The 17,118-nt window shown below is 43.9% G+C and overlaps 2 long non-coding RNA genes across 2 annotated transcripts; both read left to right on the forward strand.

The window, feature by feature from the left end:
• The first annotated feature begins 5,956 nt into the window (after window positions 1-5,956).
• On the forward strand, window positions 5,957-10,777 carry LOC121138411. Its single transcript, XR_005875439.1, has 2 exons — window positions 5,957-6,056; window positions 10,483-10,777. It is a non-coding gene; the product is annotated as an uncharacterized LOC121138411 (long non-coding RNA).
• Window positions 10,778-11,312: 535 nt separating this feature from the next.
• LOC121138412 lies at window positions 11,313-16,909 on the forward strand. The gene is made up of 3 exons (XR_005875440.1): window positions 11,313-13,311; window positions 14,239-14,398; window positions 16,010-16,909. It is a non-coding gene; the product is annotated as an uncharacterized LOC121138412 (long non-coding RNA).
• Window positions 16,910-17,118: the final 209 nt, after the last annotated feature.

Below are 17,118 nucleotides of genomic sequence, written 5' to 3' on the forward strand. Positions count from 1 at the left end.
TCCTGCAGCTTTGCATACACACACAATAAAATAAAAAAAATTTAAATTAAGTAGAAAAGTAGAGTAAAACCTTCAAAGGATTTATTTGGAAATCTATTCTTTCAAACTTGTCTTATTCTTTCTGTAGTGTATCTCATAAACAATATGCTATCGCCACTCTCTTGGTTGCCCACCAGAACTTGATGGTTAGCCCCTACTGCTGCACAACTGGTCACAGTACATGGAGAAATCAAGTTGTACTGAGAAAAGTGCTTCCTCCCTGGTGACTAGCATTCATAGTACTAGAAGGTGCTATGTAGGCTGCTCAGGGGAGATAATCAGCTGTCTTATCCATCTGTGAAACTGTACCTGCAATAATAACCAGTGTGGTCCAACAGTGAAGTAACCATATGCTTTCTGATTGGCTAATGGTCTGATCCATTGCAGAAAACTCATGTCTTATACTGTAAATCTGGCCAAGGACCCACAGCCGGGAAGCTCATATGCCCTAAGTATTTTACTCAATGGACATAGCATCAAATTGCCCTCAAAATCTTTATACCACAGATTAGTGCTGCTCTCACACCTCATCCAAGGCACTTCTTTATGAGGTGTAAGGAAGTTAACATAGAAGCAACTGGTTGAAATGCAGAGAAAGTGCATCTATGGACTGAGGAGCCACAAATTGGACATCTCTGTCAACTTCCTCCACTAATAAACTTGAACCACTGAAGAGTGGGTGAAAAGGTCATGAACAACAGAAGTTGCCAAGGAGTGGAGCGACAACAGCATCTTCTGTGGGAGACAGAGTGACTGCACTCATCAACTCATGGCAGCTTCAGGTGCTGCATAAAATCAAGGTAGCCAACATTCTAACACGGAGAGGCTCATGAGCCTTCCCTCCAAGTGAGAAAGTACTAACATCTGATGGCTGCCGGAGGAGGCAAAATCAGTTTTCTTAAGGGTGTCTCCCTTGATACACTGATCAAACTCCAGTGGACTGCCTGACACCCATGAGTATATGGGCTCAAAAATTGGACTCAAGGGTTATTTTAAAATAGAAAGAGAGGAGACAAGCGGTGGTGGCAAATGCCTTGAATCCTAGAACTTGGGAGGCAGAGACAGATGGATCTCTGTGAGGTGGAGGATAGCCTAGTCTACGATTGAGTTCCAGATCAGTCCCCAAAGCTAGAGAAGCACAGTCTCAAAGGCAGAGAGACAGAGAAAGAGACAGAGAGAGAGACAGAGGAAAAAAGAGGATTTGGATTTAGGAGGGGATAGGCAGATAAGGATGGACCTAGGAGGAGATAGGAAGAAAACTAGGAGACAAATACATTGTATTCATATATGAAATTCACAAAGAATCAATAAAAATATCACACTAAAACTACCTTACTGAACCTTTCAAAGGGTTTGTCTCATTTACATTATTTAAGTTATTTATATTGCACATTTATAATAACTTTAAACACGTTTACAAAGGCTCCCAGGTCCCTGGCAGCCCACAAGTGTTATCTGTCCAGCCAACTTTCCTGATTGGAGTTTCTCAGCACACCAGAGGCCCGAAGAACACTAACCCTTCACTCCAAACCCAGAGGACAGATTTTTAAAAAGGTGTGATATATTCTCTCATTGGTGGCTTCTGGCTAGAGGGTTACTATGGCGCTAAACTCTTTCCCCAGGATCCAAGTGAGCATGGGTCAGGTTACTTCACGGAGAAGAGTTTGAAATTATCTTGAGTGGATTGTGTGATTGCCCATCATGAGCACTTGGCGAAGCTTTGTGAGAGCAACTAATGAGACAGGGGCTGAAAAAAATCTCAAACAGATGACATCACAGATTAGAAGTCAAGCTGGGGACCTAGCTAGGATATTCATTGTCCTAATGGTGACCTAATGATTGCAATAATTCTATCCAGGAAGAACTTCTTGGTAAAACATTTAAAAGACAATGTAAGCTGTGCATAGTAGCCAAACCTGTAACTCCAGTACTGCCCAGGGAGGCAGAGGCAGGCAGATCTCTGTGAGTTCAAGGCTGCCTGTTCTACAAAGTGTGTTCTGTTCCTCCTGGTCCCACAGCTGTTTAGTCCCAAATAAACACACAGATTATTAAATGTTTAGCCAATGGCTCAGGCTTCCTATTGGCTAGCACTCCCTTAATTACTAACCTATTTCTATTAATCTATGTATTTCCACATGATCTTGGCATTCCAGGGAATGCTCAGAGTCCTCTCTTCCAGGTAGCTACATGGTGTCTCCTTAGCAGCTCCTCTCTGCATCTCTCTTCCCTGAACTCTCGTACTCTGGTAACACCAGCTATTTTCCTGCCTGGTTCCTGGCTAAAAAGTGTTTACTCACCAACCAATAAGAGAAACGTGTATTCACAGCACACAGAACGACATTCCCCATCACCAGAGGATCCAGGTTCGAGTCCCACCCCCAGAAGGTGTCATCCTTATCCTCTAATTCAATGAGTATAACAGAAACACATCCTACAAACTCAACATGAACTTTAACCTAGAGGGGGTTTCCTCAGTATTCATAAAGAGCAAGGCAGAGGGGATATGATTTCTGATAAACTGAAATCCAAGCACAATAAGGAAGGAGCTATGACCCCCAAGAATTCCCAAATTACTGAGTGTATCACTTTTATATTGCTGTCAATCGGGGACTCAAAATGACAAATCAGGATGTAGAGGGAAATCGGGGAGGAGAGGGTAGAAATAGGGCAAGAATGGCAATCTCTCTCTCTCTCTCTCTCTCTCTGTATGTCTGTTTCTCTCTCTCTCTATCACACACACACACACACACACACACACAGAGATAGGTACAGAGAGACAGAGAGAGTCAGTGACACAGCCTTCTATAGAAGGAGTAGAAAACGGATAATAAAGGGACTAGCAATTGTCATCAGATCCTTGGCCAGGCTACTAGAATTCACTTTGAGCTCTGCATTGGCCTTCAGCAGTCCTTCTTCCTCACAATACAAAGAGATAAAGTCCATATGTAGGCAGCCAATGACAATCAACAGTGACCGTGGGCTTGCACTGTGACTGGGCTGGTTGGAGCTGTTCAGCATTGTGCCTTTCTCTCCAAGGTACTGAATAGTGGTCTGAGCAGACAAACTGATCTCAAAGGCCATGGATTACAACAGTTCTGCTTCATAAGTTTTAGCAGTAGGAAGGCCTTCCCCATCAATGTGGACTGCAGGTAACTAGCTTTTGAGCACAGGGAGTCCATAGAATAGGGACAAGGGGCAAACAGGCCTTCCCGGTGGCACACAGGAACTAAAACTATCACAAAGAAGGCCACCAGAGGACTCTTCCACTAGTCAGTGAAGAGAAGAGTGGAATGTGAAGCAAAAGACCACAATTGGATGATAATAAAATAGTTTGTCTACAGCACATGGATTTCAGTGAGAGCTCAGTGGAGGCACAGAATATATGCAGCTCCGAGGGAGAAGTGGGGTCATGATCCCAGAGAGGAGTGTGCATCAGGGGTTGTCCAAACAGAGTTACCCAAACCCATACTGCTTAGCAAAAAACGCTCCATCAAGATGGCCTTCACCCAGCCCAGTTGGGTAGAGACAGATAAATCACTGAAGCCTACTAGCCAGTATGGAGATCCAAGCTTTTGAACTTTTAGTCTGTGTGAGAGAGTGTCACAAGAACATGAAAAATACCACACTCAGGCACTAGAGTGGGTGTTGCCAGGAAGATCTCTAAGGCAAAAGTCAGGGTAGAGAGTTTCTGAAAGGGTTTGTAATGTGCTGCTCTCAAAGGTGTATCCCATACCGTGTTTCAGTAGAGTTATAGGGGCAGGAAAATGCCTGACCATGGGGGGAACATTGTATGGGAGATCAAGAAGTAGTCAATGGATCCCTGAAACTGAGGCACTCCTCTGACAAGTTTTACCACTGGCCTATCATGGCCTATCATGACATAAGTCACTCTCTCTGTCTTTCTGTCTCTGTCTCTGTCTGTGTGTCTCTCTCTCTGAGTGTGCGTGTATGTGTGTGTATGTGTGTAACCACACCTGTGCTGCTACTCTGTGTTATTGAGCATTCTCATTTCCCGGATGGAAGGCCAACTCTTGGTAAGGGTAAGTACACAATCTCCAGGAAGCCAGGGACTTGATGGGCCAAGGTTTCATACCTTGCTGTGGGTATCCATGGATTCCTGGATGTCAAGCAGGTCAAATCATTAGTGACACAGCAAGAGCTTGGAAAGGGAGCACTTCCAGCTGTCCTGAAAGTCAGCAGCACTCTATCCTGATCACTCCCGAGTAACCCCACTTTTGAGAAAGAGTTCCCTGTCTTATACAGTGTGAGATAACTCCAGATTCCTACACCAGGGTAGTTAGACCAAGCAGTAAAGTATATTCACAGGACAGGGCAGAAGAGCACAGCCAAATCAGCAGACCACGGTGAACAAGCAAGGCTATGAGGTTCATGATTTGTAGCAACAACAGTATGTGGTGCACTTGTTTGAATTATGTACAGACTCACAGTGATGTCAAACCCAGAGAGTTACTGACCAGGTGAGGCGTAGCCAATAGATTAATAGGGGTGCTAGTCATTTGCGGGACACTTCACACTGGAAGAGAGGCATTTCTAGTGAGTGCAGGGGAGTGAGGCTTTTGGGATTGGTGAGGCAAGAATATATCAGACAGCTGGGGGTAGTTTAGGCAGGCATAGGGCAATCCTGCTCTTTTTTGTCCGTATTCCCTGGGTTTGGGATTTCAATTTTCTAAATCAAAAGAAGGTATAATCAATGACAAGACACACAATGTCTGTGAAGTAAAACAGAAAATGCAAATGTCTCCCCCATGACTGTAAGGCCAGGATAATCACTGGCCTTTCTTGGGTTGCAGTGAAAAGTGTGTGTTTGATTAGATTACTCCAAATCAATATTTTCTTTTGACCCCTCTTCCTTACTGCAGTATTTCACAGAGACACCCTCCCCCAGTCAACTAAGCAGCTGAATCTTGACCTGCAGTGGACCTCAGTATGCAGGACCCTGAGGGTGGGCATATAGGGTATGAGTAAGTAGGCCCTGGTCTCAGGAGCTCCTGGCCATCTCAGGTGAGGAGATCTCAGGCAGGGGAACGTATCTTGGAGCTTCAGTGAAGGGTTTAAGGTGCCAACCCATAACTTAAAGTGGCCTCTGGGACCTGCCTACAAGCCAGTATACTGGTGCAGAGGGGCTTTTATGCCATCCAACTAGTGAGAAATCCATATCTACTGCACGCCATCTCTGTCAACACTTGGCACTTTCCTTTGTGTGGTTTCTTGGTTTGTTTTGTTTTACTCCCTAAGAAAGACTGAAAATTGACCAGGTGGTGGGGGCCTATGATTTTAATTTCAGCTTTAGGTAAGCAGGGCAGATAGGTCTCTCTGAGTTAGAGGCCACCCTGATCTACAGAGCTGGTTCCAAGACAGCCAGAACTACATATAGATAAACCCTGTCTCAAAAATGAAAAGATTAATAATAAACAAAGAGGAAGAAGGAGGTCTAGAAATAATGTAAATTTCACAAAATTGTTAAAATTATAATCATGAAATTATAATTATAATTAATAATTATGATGAAATAATTATAATTATAATGCAAAATTATAATGAAATAATTATAATTATAATCAAAAAATTTTAAAATAGTGTTCATCATGTACTGGGGCTAAGTCCTATGCTAGGTTTCTCTGGAATTTACTATGTGGTGTAAACTGTCCAGATTTCCTTCACTAATCCTGCTGCCTCCTACTCCAAAATGAAAATATGAAAACACTAAGAAAATGCAATTTTTGTGTTTGTTTCAGAAGCAAGATCTCTTGTGGCCCATACTGACTGTACCAGCTTGTTTGGTGTATCAGCTTGATGAAAGTTAGAGTCATCGAGGGGAAGGAGTCTCAGCTGAGGAAATTCATTCCTGAGTCCAGCTGTAAGGCATTTTCTCAATTAGTGACCTAGGGGGGAGGGGCCAAAGCATAGAGTTCCTGGCTAAGAGCTCAGTCGCATGTTCTTTATGAGCTTGGGAAGTAAGAATGATGAGAGCAGTGTAGACGATGGAGGACTGGCTGGTGAGGTTTCAGAAGGAATCTTAAAGTCTCTATCAGAGTCATTGCTATTTTGAATTAAGATTGTGTGATTCTGGTTCAGTGGGGCCCAAGAATCAGTTGTGATTAACAAGGCACCAGAACTACTAAATTGAAACTTTGCTTTGCTGGTGTACTTGATGCTGCTCAGCTAGAGCTAAGAAGTTAGTGGTGATTAAGAAGAGACCAGAGGGCTGGGTAGTGGTGGCACACTCCTTTAATGTCAGTACTTGGGAGGCAGATACGGGTGGATATCTGTGAGTTCGAGACCAGCCTGGTCTACAAGAGCTAGTTCCAGGATAGGCTCCAAAGCCAGGCAGGGAAAGCCTGTCTCGAAAGTCAGAGACAAGAATCACTCAAGTGAAATCTTCTGGGAAGTGTTTCTCGAGAGCATAGAAAATCAGTGTACCAGAGGCAGCCAAGGTTGTACTACATGCTGGCAACCAGACTTTTATTATGAGTAAGAGTCACCTAGGTAGTACTGAGTTTTGAAGGCATGAAGGGGTCATGGAGAGCAGCTGAGGGTTGGCACTGTGAGAAGGTAGAAGAGGTAATTGGTGAAAGTACAACCTCACTGGTAGTTGAAGGCCTGGGACTGAAGGGGTCACACAAAAACACTGGCTATTGAGATGTTCATCAATGCCAGTGACCTTCAAATTGTCTGTTTCCTCAGAATTTACCAATGAGAGGAGCTAGCATTTGACCAACTCACCTGCGAAGCACATTAATGAAGGAGCTATACCCTAAAGTAATTTTCTAATCACTGATAGTAACGTTTCTATAGTGCTATCAGTCAGGGAAACATAATGAGAGTCTATAGGGCAGTCGTAGACATGGGAGTGGAGGGGTGGACACAGGGAGAGACAGAGACAGTGATGGAGAATGAGATAAAGAGGCTATTTCTTTTGAAATGATGGTGGTTAATTTCCTGGGGTAAATGTGAGATATAGCAAATAATTAGAGTTATCCCATTGGAAAATATATATTTCGTATACATGAGGTACTGAAATAATGAGAAAAGAATGAGATTCTTAGAAACTACGAGGACATGAATTGGAAAATATGGGGCAACAGCATGGGATTTGGAAGTGGTGAAGGAAGGCGGTAAACCATGAAGACTAAATACTTCAGTTTAAAATAAGAGAATATGAGGAGACCAGTGTTCATGGAGTAGAGTCTCAGGTCCTCGGTCAGGGTTTTCTGGTATTTGCTTTGTAGCATAGACTGAAATGCACAATTACCCCATCAATCCTCCTGCCTAGAAAGAAATAACATGAATGTCTAGATAGCACCAAGCAAATGCTACTTTTGTGTCAGTTTCTGGGATGAGTTCTCTTGTAGCCCAATCTGACCTTGAGCTTGGAATCTGCCTGGGCTGCTTGGAGCTGCTGAGCACTGTGCCTTTCACTCCAAGGTGCTGAAGACAGTGGTCTGAGCAGACAGCCTGGCCTCAACTGTGGGGTGTATGGTAGTTCTCATTTGGCAGAATTTTTATTATAATTCTTAAATATTTCCATTTTACATATCAGTTTCCCCTCCCACCTCTCTCCCCCTTCCTTCCCCCAACTCCCTTCTATGCCACCTTATCCATTCCTCTGTTCAAAAAGGGGCAAGCCTCCCATGGGAATCAACAAAGCAGGTCCTATCATGTTGAGGCAGGACCAAGGCCCCCGCTCAACATCAAAGCTGACCAAGGCTTCCCTGCTTAAGGAATATATTCTAAAACTCCATCTCTTGTATCAGGAACAGGTACTGATTCCACTGCTAGGGAGTCTACAGACCAAGCTACACAACTGTCATCCCCATGCAGAGGGCCTAGGTCACTCCCATGCACCTCCTTAGCTGCTAGTATATAGAATTCTTGAGCTCCCATTAGCTCAGGCCAAAGGTTTCTGTGATTTCATTATTGTGATCTTAAAACCCCTTGCTTGTACAATCCCTCCTGTCTTGTCAACAACTCCAGAGCTCATCCCAGTGCTTGCCAGTAAATCTCTGCATCTGCTTCCATCTGTTACTGGATGAAGGCTCTCTGTTGACAATTAGGATAGTCATCAATATGATTCCAGGGTAAGGCCAGTTCGGGTACCCTTTCCACTATTAAGAGTCTTAGCTGGAGTCATCCTTACAGATTCCTGGGAATTTCCCTTGCACCAGGTTTATAACCCCAAAATGCTCCCCTCTGTTAAGATATTTCTTTCTTTGCTCTCTCACTCCATCCCACCCTGAAGTTGACCAATCCAATCTCTCATGTTCCCCTACTTCCATCCCCTCCCCTATCCAAACTCCAGTACCACTCCCAGTATACCCAGGAGATCTCATCTATTTCCCCTTCCCTGGGAAACCCACGCATCACTTTTAGGATCCTCATTGTTACCTAGCTTCTCTGGGCCTATGGATTGTAACCTGGTTATCCTTTGCTTTATATCCGATATCCACTCATGTGTGAGTAATACTGTGTTTGTCTTTCTGGGTCTGGCTTATCTCACTCTAATGGAACCACGAAAAGTATCCCATTTGCCCGCAATTTCATAATGTCATTTTTTCCCACTGAATATTACTCTATTGTGTAAATGCCCCACATCTTTATCCATTATGTTTCCAGGTTCTGGCTATTACAATTAATGCTGCTATGAACATGGTTAAGCTAGTGTCCTTATGGTATGGTTGGGCATCCTTTGGCTATATGGCCAAAAGTGATATCACTGGGTCTTGAGATAAATGGATTCTCACTTTTCTGAGAAACCGCCATATTGATTTCCAAAGTGGATGTTCAAGTTTGCACTCCACCAGCAGTGAATGAGTGTTCCCCTTACTCTTCATTCTCTCCAACATAGGCTGTCATTAGCATTTTTTGATCTTAGAAACTCTGATAGATATAAGATGGTTTTTCAGTCATTTTAATTTGATAGCTAAAGATGTTGATCAGTTAAGTGAATCTCAGCCATTTGAGTTCTTCTGTTGAGAATTCTGTTTATATTTGCCCACCATTATTAATTGGATTATTTGGTACCTTGATGTCTAGGTTGTTTATTTTGGACATCAGCCCTCTGTTAGATGTAGGATTTTCACATTCTGTAGGTGGCTGTTTTGTCCTATTGACAGTGTCCTTTGCCTTACAAAAGCTTTTCAGTTTCAGGAGGTCCCATTTATTGTCAGTCTGTGCTATTGATGTTATATTCAGGAAATTGTGTCCTATACCAATGCGTTCAAGGCAACTTCCCACTTTCTCTTCTATCAGGTTCAGAGTAAACAGATTTATGTTAAAGTCTTTGATCCATTTGGACTTGAGTTTTGTGCAAGGTGATAAAGAATTATTTTCGTCCTTCTATATACTGACATCCAGTTATGCCAGCGCCATTTGTGAAGAGGCTTTCTTTTTTCCATTGTGCAATTTTGTTGGCTTTGTCAAAAATCAGATGGTATATTTATGTGGGTTTATGTCAGGGTCTTCATTTTGATTCCATTGATCTGTCTGTTCTTGTGCCAATACCATGCTGTTTTTTATTACTATAGCTAGCTCTATAGTAGCTCTTGAAATCAGGGTAGGTGATACCTCCTAAATTTCTTTTACTACACAGCATTGTTTAAGCTGTACTGATTTTATTGGTTTTCCATATGAAGTTGAGCATTTTTCTTTTGAAGTCTGAAGAATTGTTGGTATTTTGATTGGGATTACATTGAATCTGTAGGTTGCTTATGGTAAGATAGCTGTTTTTGTTATGTTAATCCTACTGATCCAAGAGCATGGGAGATCTTTCCATCTTCTGATATCTTCAAATTTTTTCTTCAATGACTTTTCATACAGGTCTTTTACTTTTTTGGTTAGTTATCCAAAAATATTTTATATTTGTGGTTACTGTAAAGGGTGTTTCTCGGATTTCTTTCTCAGTCCACTTATCATTTGTACCTAGGTGTACTATTGGTTTTTTTAGGTATTTATCAGCTGTAGGCGTTCCCTTACAGAATTTTTGGGGTCACCAATGTATATAATCATATCAGTAAATAGTGAGAATTTGCCTTTTTTACAATTTGTATCCCCTGGATTTCCTTTTCTTGCTTTATTGCTTTAGCTAGGACTTGGAGTAGTATATTGAATAGATATGGAGGTGTGGGCAGACTTATCTTGTTCCTGATTTTGGTGGAATTACTCTGAGTTTCTCTCTATTTAATCTGATGTTGGCTGTCAGTTTGCTGTTTGTTGCTGTTATGTTTAGGTTTTTTCCTTCTATCCCTGATCTCTCCAAACCTTTCATGAAGGGGTGCTGGATTTTGTGGAAGACCTTTTCAGCAACAATGAGATGGTCACGTGGCATTTTTTCCTTCCATTTAAATTTGGTACGTGGTACATATCAAAAAATTGTCTCAGATTTTCCAATTTCATTAATTTTGGATATTCTCTCACACTTGGCAGATTTTGAAGTGGGACTAATTCATCCATAAAGCTTATTGCCAGCCAGCAGGCTGGGAGCGCATGAGAGTCTACCAATGGGGATAATGGGCATACAGGCAAGGATAGGTGACTCAAGGAAACTAAAACCATAACAATTAAGATCACCAGAAAGTGAAGAAGAGTGGAGCAAGAAGCAAAAGAGAACTATTGGATGAGGAAAGAGTTGATCTGCAGATGAATGCTACTGAGAACCCAGAAGGAACAGAGCTTGTGTAGCACTGCCCAGGAGGGGGGAGGACTGACATCATGATACAAAGAAGAGGATCCAACAGGGAATACCTAAAGTTACCTGAGCTGATGTTGGTTGGGAGCACAAACCTATGCAAAGATAGCCCTTGCCCAGCCAAGAAACTCAAGACAAATCACTGAAGCCTACTAGTCAGCAAGGAGATCCAAGCTGTTGAACTTCTAGCCATTGTGAGAGACTTTCAGAAGAATATAAGTTGCAAGAAAGGAGAGGCACCCAGGCCCTAGACTGGGTGTTGACATGAAGAGCTTTAAGGCAAATAGAGCAGGGTAGAGAATCTCTGACAGGGTTTGTAATGTGCTGCTCTCAATGTTGTGTCCCATACCAAGTTTAAAATGAGGTTCAGGGCCAGGAAACTGACCATGAAGGAAACCTTGCATGGGATTCAAGAAGCAGCCAGTGGAGTCCTAGAACTGAGGCAACGATCATGGCTTTGCTTAACACTAGACTGACATGACATTGTGGTGGCGTGTGCAGAGTGTCTGTATGGCACCACTGATGAGTTAGGCAGATGCCACTTGCTTTTGTGGATTGCTATTAAAACATAGACAGGGCAAAAACCCACACAGGCATGATTTAGAGGACAATTCTAATGCCAAAAGTTGAAAGCAACATATGGTATGGCATCTAGAAGATAGTTAGGAATATGGGGCTTAGTGAAAGAACAATTACAGGTCAATACAAAGAAAAGGGAGATGACAGGTGACTTGCTTCAGAGTGCTTCTCAGCAGCACACTCCAGTGTCCAGAGACCAGGCAGATGTGAGGCTACTCACATGGAGATGTGAGTCCAGCCTGGAGAGGGGTTTTCAGTGTTTCAGCTCTTTGGATGTGAACCTGACAGTTTTCAGTCACCTACCCAGTGCATTCTTCAGAGGAACCCAGTAATCCACAGATTCTTTTCACTTCCCAAAAGTCCATCTTGTTGGGATCCTGAAGGATCTAGGCAGTCTCAGCAGGGAGGTGGTATCTTCTTTGCAGTTGAAGGCTCACTCCCCATCCCTGTCCTCTGAGGAGGAGGAGACCAGAAGGTCCTCATAGAGGACATTCCATAGGACCTGGGAGCTGGCTCCCTCCCCTTATCTTGAGAGGCTGGGCTCATACAAGTATGTGTTTGCTTCTCAGTGGGATGTCCTGGGGCTCCTTCTATGAACTTGGAAGTCCAGCAATCACCTTGGTCAAGTTGAAGATCATCCTCAGGGGTTGGCCTACAACATGGGGCGCTGATGGCTCCTGGGACCCAGTACAAGGTCTGGCTGAGACCAGGGCAGCTGTGCTCTTGAGCCTTGGTTGGTCAGTTCTGGGCCCCTGGTCTTTGCACTCCACGCTGAACGCTTGACCACGTCCGTCTCTTTTGGGCACAGTCCTGGGGTGATGTGCTGAGGTACCTTGAAGCTGCTGGTGGAGTGCATCCAGTGGGACTGTCTTTCTGCCATCCTGCCTGAACAGGGTCTTGGGATCTTCAGTGACAGCCGTGGTTTGCCCTTGCTCCTGCCTGGAGGGCAACATGCAGGAACTTGCAAAACTTTTCATGGGAGGGCTTCCAGGGAACATCTCTCTCCACAGAGACTTTTTGGCATGTGGCACTGTGGTCTCCATTCTGTCTGGTAGCACCCTGTTTGTTTCCTGCAATGAACCTCAGCATCTTTGAGTGCTGTGGAGAACACAAACACAGGCAGAGTTCAGGACCACACTGACCTTCACTAGACGGGTAGTGAAGGCTTTCAGAAAAAAAAACATGGTGTTCATAGGATCAACACTCCAGAATTGAGTCTGTCTCTGGTCACATGGAAGTCAAATCTGCCAGACTGTCATGTCCCACACCAGCTATCCTAAACCTGTAGCATAGGCAAGTTCGGCATGGAGAAGTGAAGACTTAGAGCCTGCCTGCAAAGTTTAGGTCAAGGATATTCTGATGACTCAAAGGTACGTGCCTGTGTCTAAGTGCTTTCTGGTAAGACCTATAGAAAACTAGTTATGTCTGGAGAGGCAGGGTGTGAGACTCCTGTGGCCACCTGGAAACAGTTAGCTTCATTACCAGGTATCTCACTCCCTATGGAGACTTGTAATCATCATACATGGGATGAGAAGCCAGTAAAACACATTTTTACATGCCATACCTTGAATGTGATTCTCAAAATGGTTTTGGGGTCACTATGTAGCAAACAGAGTGGCATGGAAGAAACTCCGATATGTAGGTGCCATTTAGAGTTCTCTGATAAGTGTCTGGATTTCACAAGTATCAGAAAACATCATTTGCCAGCATGAGGAAAATCTGTGGACAGACAGGAAGGTAAGATGAAAGTCTCCAGCACAGACCATGTGTGAAACAGGCTTAAGAAAGAGGACTTGGAATGTGATATCCAAGGTCATTCCCAAGGACAATTGAGGAAGTACCTGCCCAACCTCCAGGACAGCTGGTCTACCCTGAGAACCATAGAGCAGTGGCACACTCATCAGCATCGATCTGAATTCTGAAACAGACCAAGTAAATCCCTGGTCCAACAGATGTTTATGAAAGCCAACAGGAACAGGGGACATCAGGTGAGCAAAGAGGCAACATGGAAACAAAAAGACATTGATTTAGGACATGGGGAAACAGTCTTTTAGGGACAGGGTCATTGCTCTTACTCATAGTCAAATTGATGTTTTGGGTCCTCGGGGGGAATGGGGGGAATGGTAAAAGTTAGCCTTCCTCTGCTGCTTATTACATCCCTGGGACAGGCAGCTGTGCAGGAACATGTCAGCATTTGTCTGCAAAGGGGAGCGACTTTGTAGACCTCAGGCCCTAGCCTGTTTGTTATGTGTGTGTGTGTGTGTGTGTGTGTGTGTGTGTGTGTGTGTGTGTGTGTGTGTGTATTTGCAGGGGGTAGGGAGACTTGTAATCACTGTTCTATTTCCTTTGTGGTTATAGGTCTATATTGTATATCTGGCCTAGATTTAATTTTGGCCCTTTTTAACCTATCAAGAAAACTGTCTATTTCTTTTTCTAATTTTGTGGAGTACAGGTTTTTGATTAGGACCTAATAATGATCCACTGGACAGCCTCAGTGTATGTTATTAAGTTCCCCTTTTCATTTGTTGTTTTGGTAATTTGGATATTCTCTCTACCAAAAACAAGTATGGTGAGAGGTTTACTTGGGCTCAATCCATATTTATATGACAATAGTTTGAGAGCCTTTCTGTCTCTCTCTCTCTCAACTCACTGGCATCAAGCTCACACAGATCTTCCAGTTACTGCTTCCCAAGTGGTACAATTAAAGGCCAGTGCAACTACCACTTGGCAACAGATTTCTTAATTTGAAACATTGCTAGAATGTTCCAACTTCAAGTCCCCAAGTTCCAATTTGGTTTGAATATGCTTGGGAAGTCAGAGGCAGGGGATCATTTTGTAATGGCCATTAGCAGGACACATGTTCTTCTATGAAGTTTAACATTATTGATTAAAACTATTCGATTTCTTTGATTTAGGAAATCTTAGCCAATATGCTCAAGGTGATGGACCCACATTCAGTGAGTCGAGATGCTTGCAGATCTGGGGCCATGGAGGCCTTCCACCACAGAGAGCCCAGAGTAAGCCAAGAGGGTCCATGGCACAGAAGGTTCCCCCACTGGAAGAAAAGAACCTTGGGTAAGTGGAGACTTGTATGTGCCTAGACCTCTAGGGTATGCAATACATATACTAGGATTCATGACTGAATTTTTGTGCTATGGGGTGTACACCACAGAAGACATGGGTATAGGCCAATAGAAAGTCTTTATTAACAGGCTGCGAGAGTATATGCTTGGTGGTCCCTTCCCCTCTGGATTACTGAACCTTTCTCAGGATGAGGTTTTAAGCAGAAACATTTGGGGTTGACATAGTTCATTTAACAATAATAGCAGGACCTAAGTAGAAAACAAAAGTCTTGTTGAACAGGGTTGTTTTGGCTATCCTGGGTCTTTTGTTTTTCCATACAAAATTAATTATTGTTCTTTCAAGGTCTGTGAAGAACTGTGCTGGGATTTTAATGGGGATTGCATTGAATCTGTAGATTGCTTTTGGCAGGATTGCCATTTTTACTACATTGATCCTTCCTATCCAAGAGCATTGGAGGTCTTTCCATTTTCTGAGGGCTTCTTTAATTTCTTTCTTTAAAGATTCAAAGTTCTTACAATACAGGTCTTTCACTTGTTTGGTTAGCGTTACCCCAAGGTATTTTATGTTGTTTGTGGCAAATGTAAAGGGATTAAGACTAGGCTGGTTTAACCCCCAGAAACAGCTGACCAGACAAAGGTTAACTCTTGAATCCCAGGCATTAGCCTGGGAAGCCAGCATGGGACTGATCAAGACCCCCTGAATCTGGGTGTCAGTGAAGAGGCCTAGGAAATCTATTGAGCATTGGGCAGCAGATCAGTACCCATCCCAAATATACACACGGACTTTGGACTCCCATAGAACAATGTGAGGTGCACTCTCACCCTGAACTCTTGGGGAAGGGTCTAGGCCCTGCCCTATATGAAATGACACACTATGCACACCCCCATGGAGGGCCTCACCCTCCCCGGAGAAATGAGGGGATAACGGGGGGGGAGGCACGGGAGGAAGGGAGGGAATGGGAGAGGGACCTGGAACTGACTTGTGAAGCAACCTTGTTTCTTATCTAAATTTAAACTGGAAAATAAAATTTTAAAAAAATGGAAAAAAAGGAAAACAAAAGTCATGGACAGTACATTCAGAGGCTATCCCAGATCATGGACTTGAATGTGTTAGGTCTTTGCTTACATTTTGGTAAATGGTGTCAATGGAATGAGTTTTCTGGACAAAATGGTGCTACCATCCTGCAGTCAATTGTGCCCATAACTGGCCACTGTTCTCCTACTCTGTTAAAGTTGTCTCATTGAATGATGATCCTCACCTTAATAAAGAGGCAGGCATGGGAACTACACCTCCTGCTTATAGACGTAAAGGATGATCAGGAAGTTAGCTACAGATCCTCTTTAGCAGGACTGGTTCTTTGGTTGAGAGGGATCACTATCATCTCCCTGGCACCTCTCAAAAGACACTTGCCTCTATCATGTTCAAAGAAACAGCCCTTTGATGATTAAACCCTTTGTATAGCATGTGTGAGACATGTACATGTGTCTGTGTGTGTGCTCATTCTAGGGAGAACATTGAAGGGTATTTGGACCTTTACGTGGACTGAGTCTACATAGGTCTGGGATCCCTTTTTGACTCTGATACATCCTTTGGCACTCACAGGTGAAATGCAGAGGCTGTGGAGCCTTTGGCCACACCTCAAGGAGGAGGTGGCCAATCAAGCGTCTATGGGTTCCTAGTGCCACAACCACTGGAAGCCAGGAAGGAGGAGAACAAGGATCCTCACAGGACTCAGGTTTCTGGACGCTGGAGACCATAAGCCAGGCTGTGAAAGACACACAGAACAAAATGACCAACCAAGACTCCACAGCCGAACTGCCCTGGTTTCAGTCAGCCCTTGAACTGAGTCCCAGGAGCCCTCAGCTTCCCATGTTGCAGGGCAACCGCTGAGGATGATCTTCACCAGGACCCAAGGGGATTGTTGCACTTCCAGGTTCATGGAAGGAGCCCAAGGACTTCCCCATGAGAAGCAAAAAGCTCCTCCTGACAGCACTGCTTCTCAAGAGAAAGGGGAGGGGCTCGCTCCCAGGTCCCATGGAGTGGCCTCAATGAGGAGCTTATGGTCTGCTCCTCCTCAGAGGACAGTGATGAGGAAGTGAGCCTTCACCTGGAGAGAAGATGGCTGCCCCCCTGCTGTGACTTCCCAGATCTAGGGTTCCAACAGGATGGACTTTTGCAGAGTGAAAATAATCGCAATGGATGACTGCGTTCCACTGCAGAATGTACTGGGTAGGTGACTGAAATCTGTCAGGTTCATGTCCAAAGAGCTGTAACACTGAAAACTCCTCTTCAGGCTGGAATCGCAAATCCACACGAGTCGACTCACCTCTGCCTGTACTCATGACACTGAGCAGAACTGAAGGACCCTCACCTGTAGTCTCCCTTTCCGTAATCATTGACCTGCAGTTGATTCTTTCTTTAAGCCAGGGGTTCATAACTACCTTCCCTATGCCATACTGTAGGATGTTTTCAACCTGTGCCATTAAAATTGTCCTCATACCATGACAGTGTGAGGGCTTTCTTTTGCTGGGCACATGGGGTTTTTTACACTACCAGCGTTTCAAGAGCAATGGACAAACCCAAGTGGCATCCCCCTACCTAACCAGGGGTGCCATATACACACTCTGCACACCCACCTCCACTTCAAGATATTAAGACCATTGACAGTTAGGACAGCCTGCAGAGCTCCATTTCCAAGCTTTTGTTGTGGC

Source organism: Mesocricetus auratus, unplaced genomic scaffold (assembly GCF_017639785.1).
Source record: "Mesocricetus auratus isolate SY011 unplaced genomic scaffold, BCM_Maur_2.0 contig_11023_pilon_obj, whole genome shotgun sequence".
Taxonomy (NCBI): Eukaryota; Metazoa; Chordata; class Mammalia; order Rodentia; family Cricetidae; genus Mesocricetus; species Mesocricetus auratus.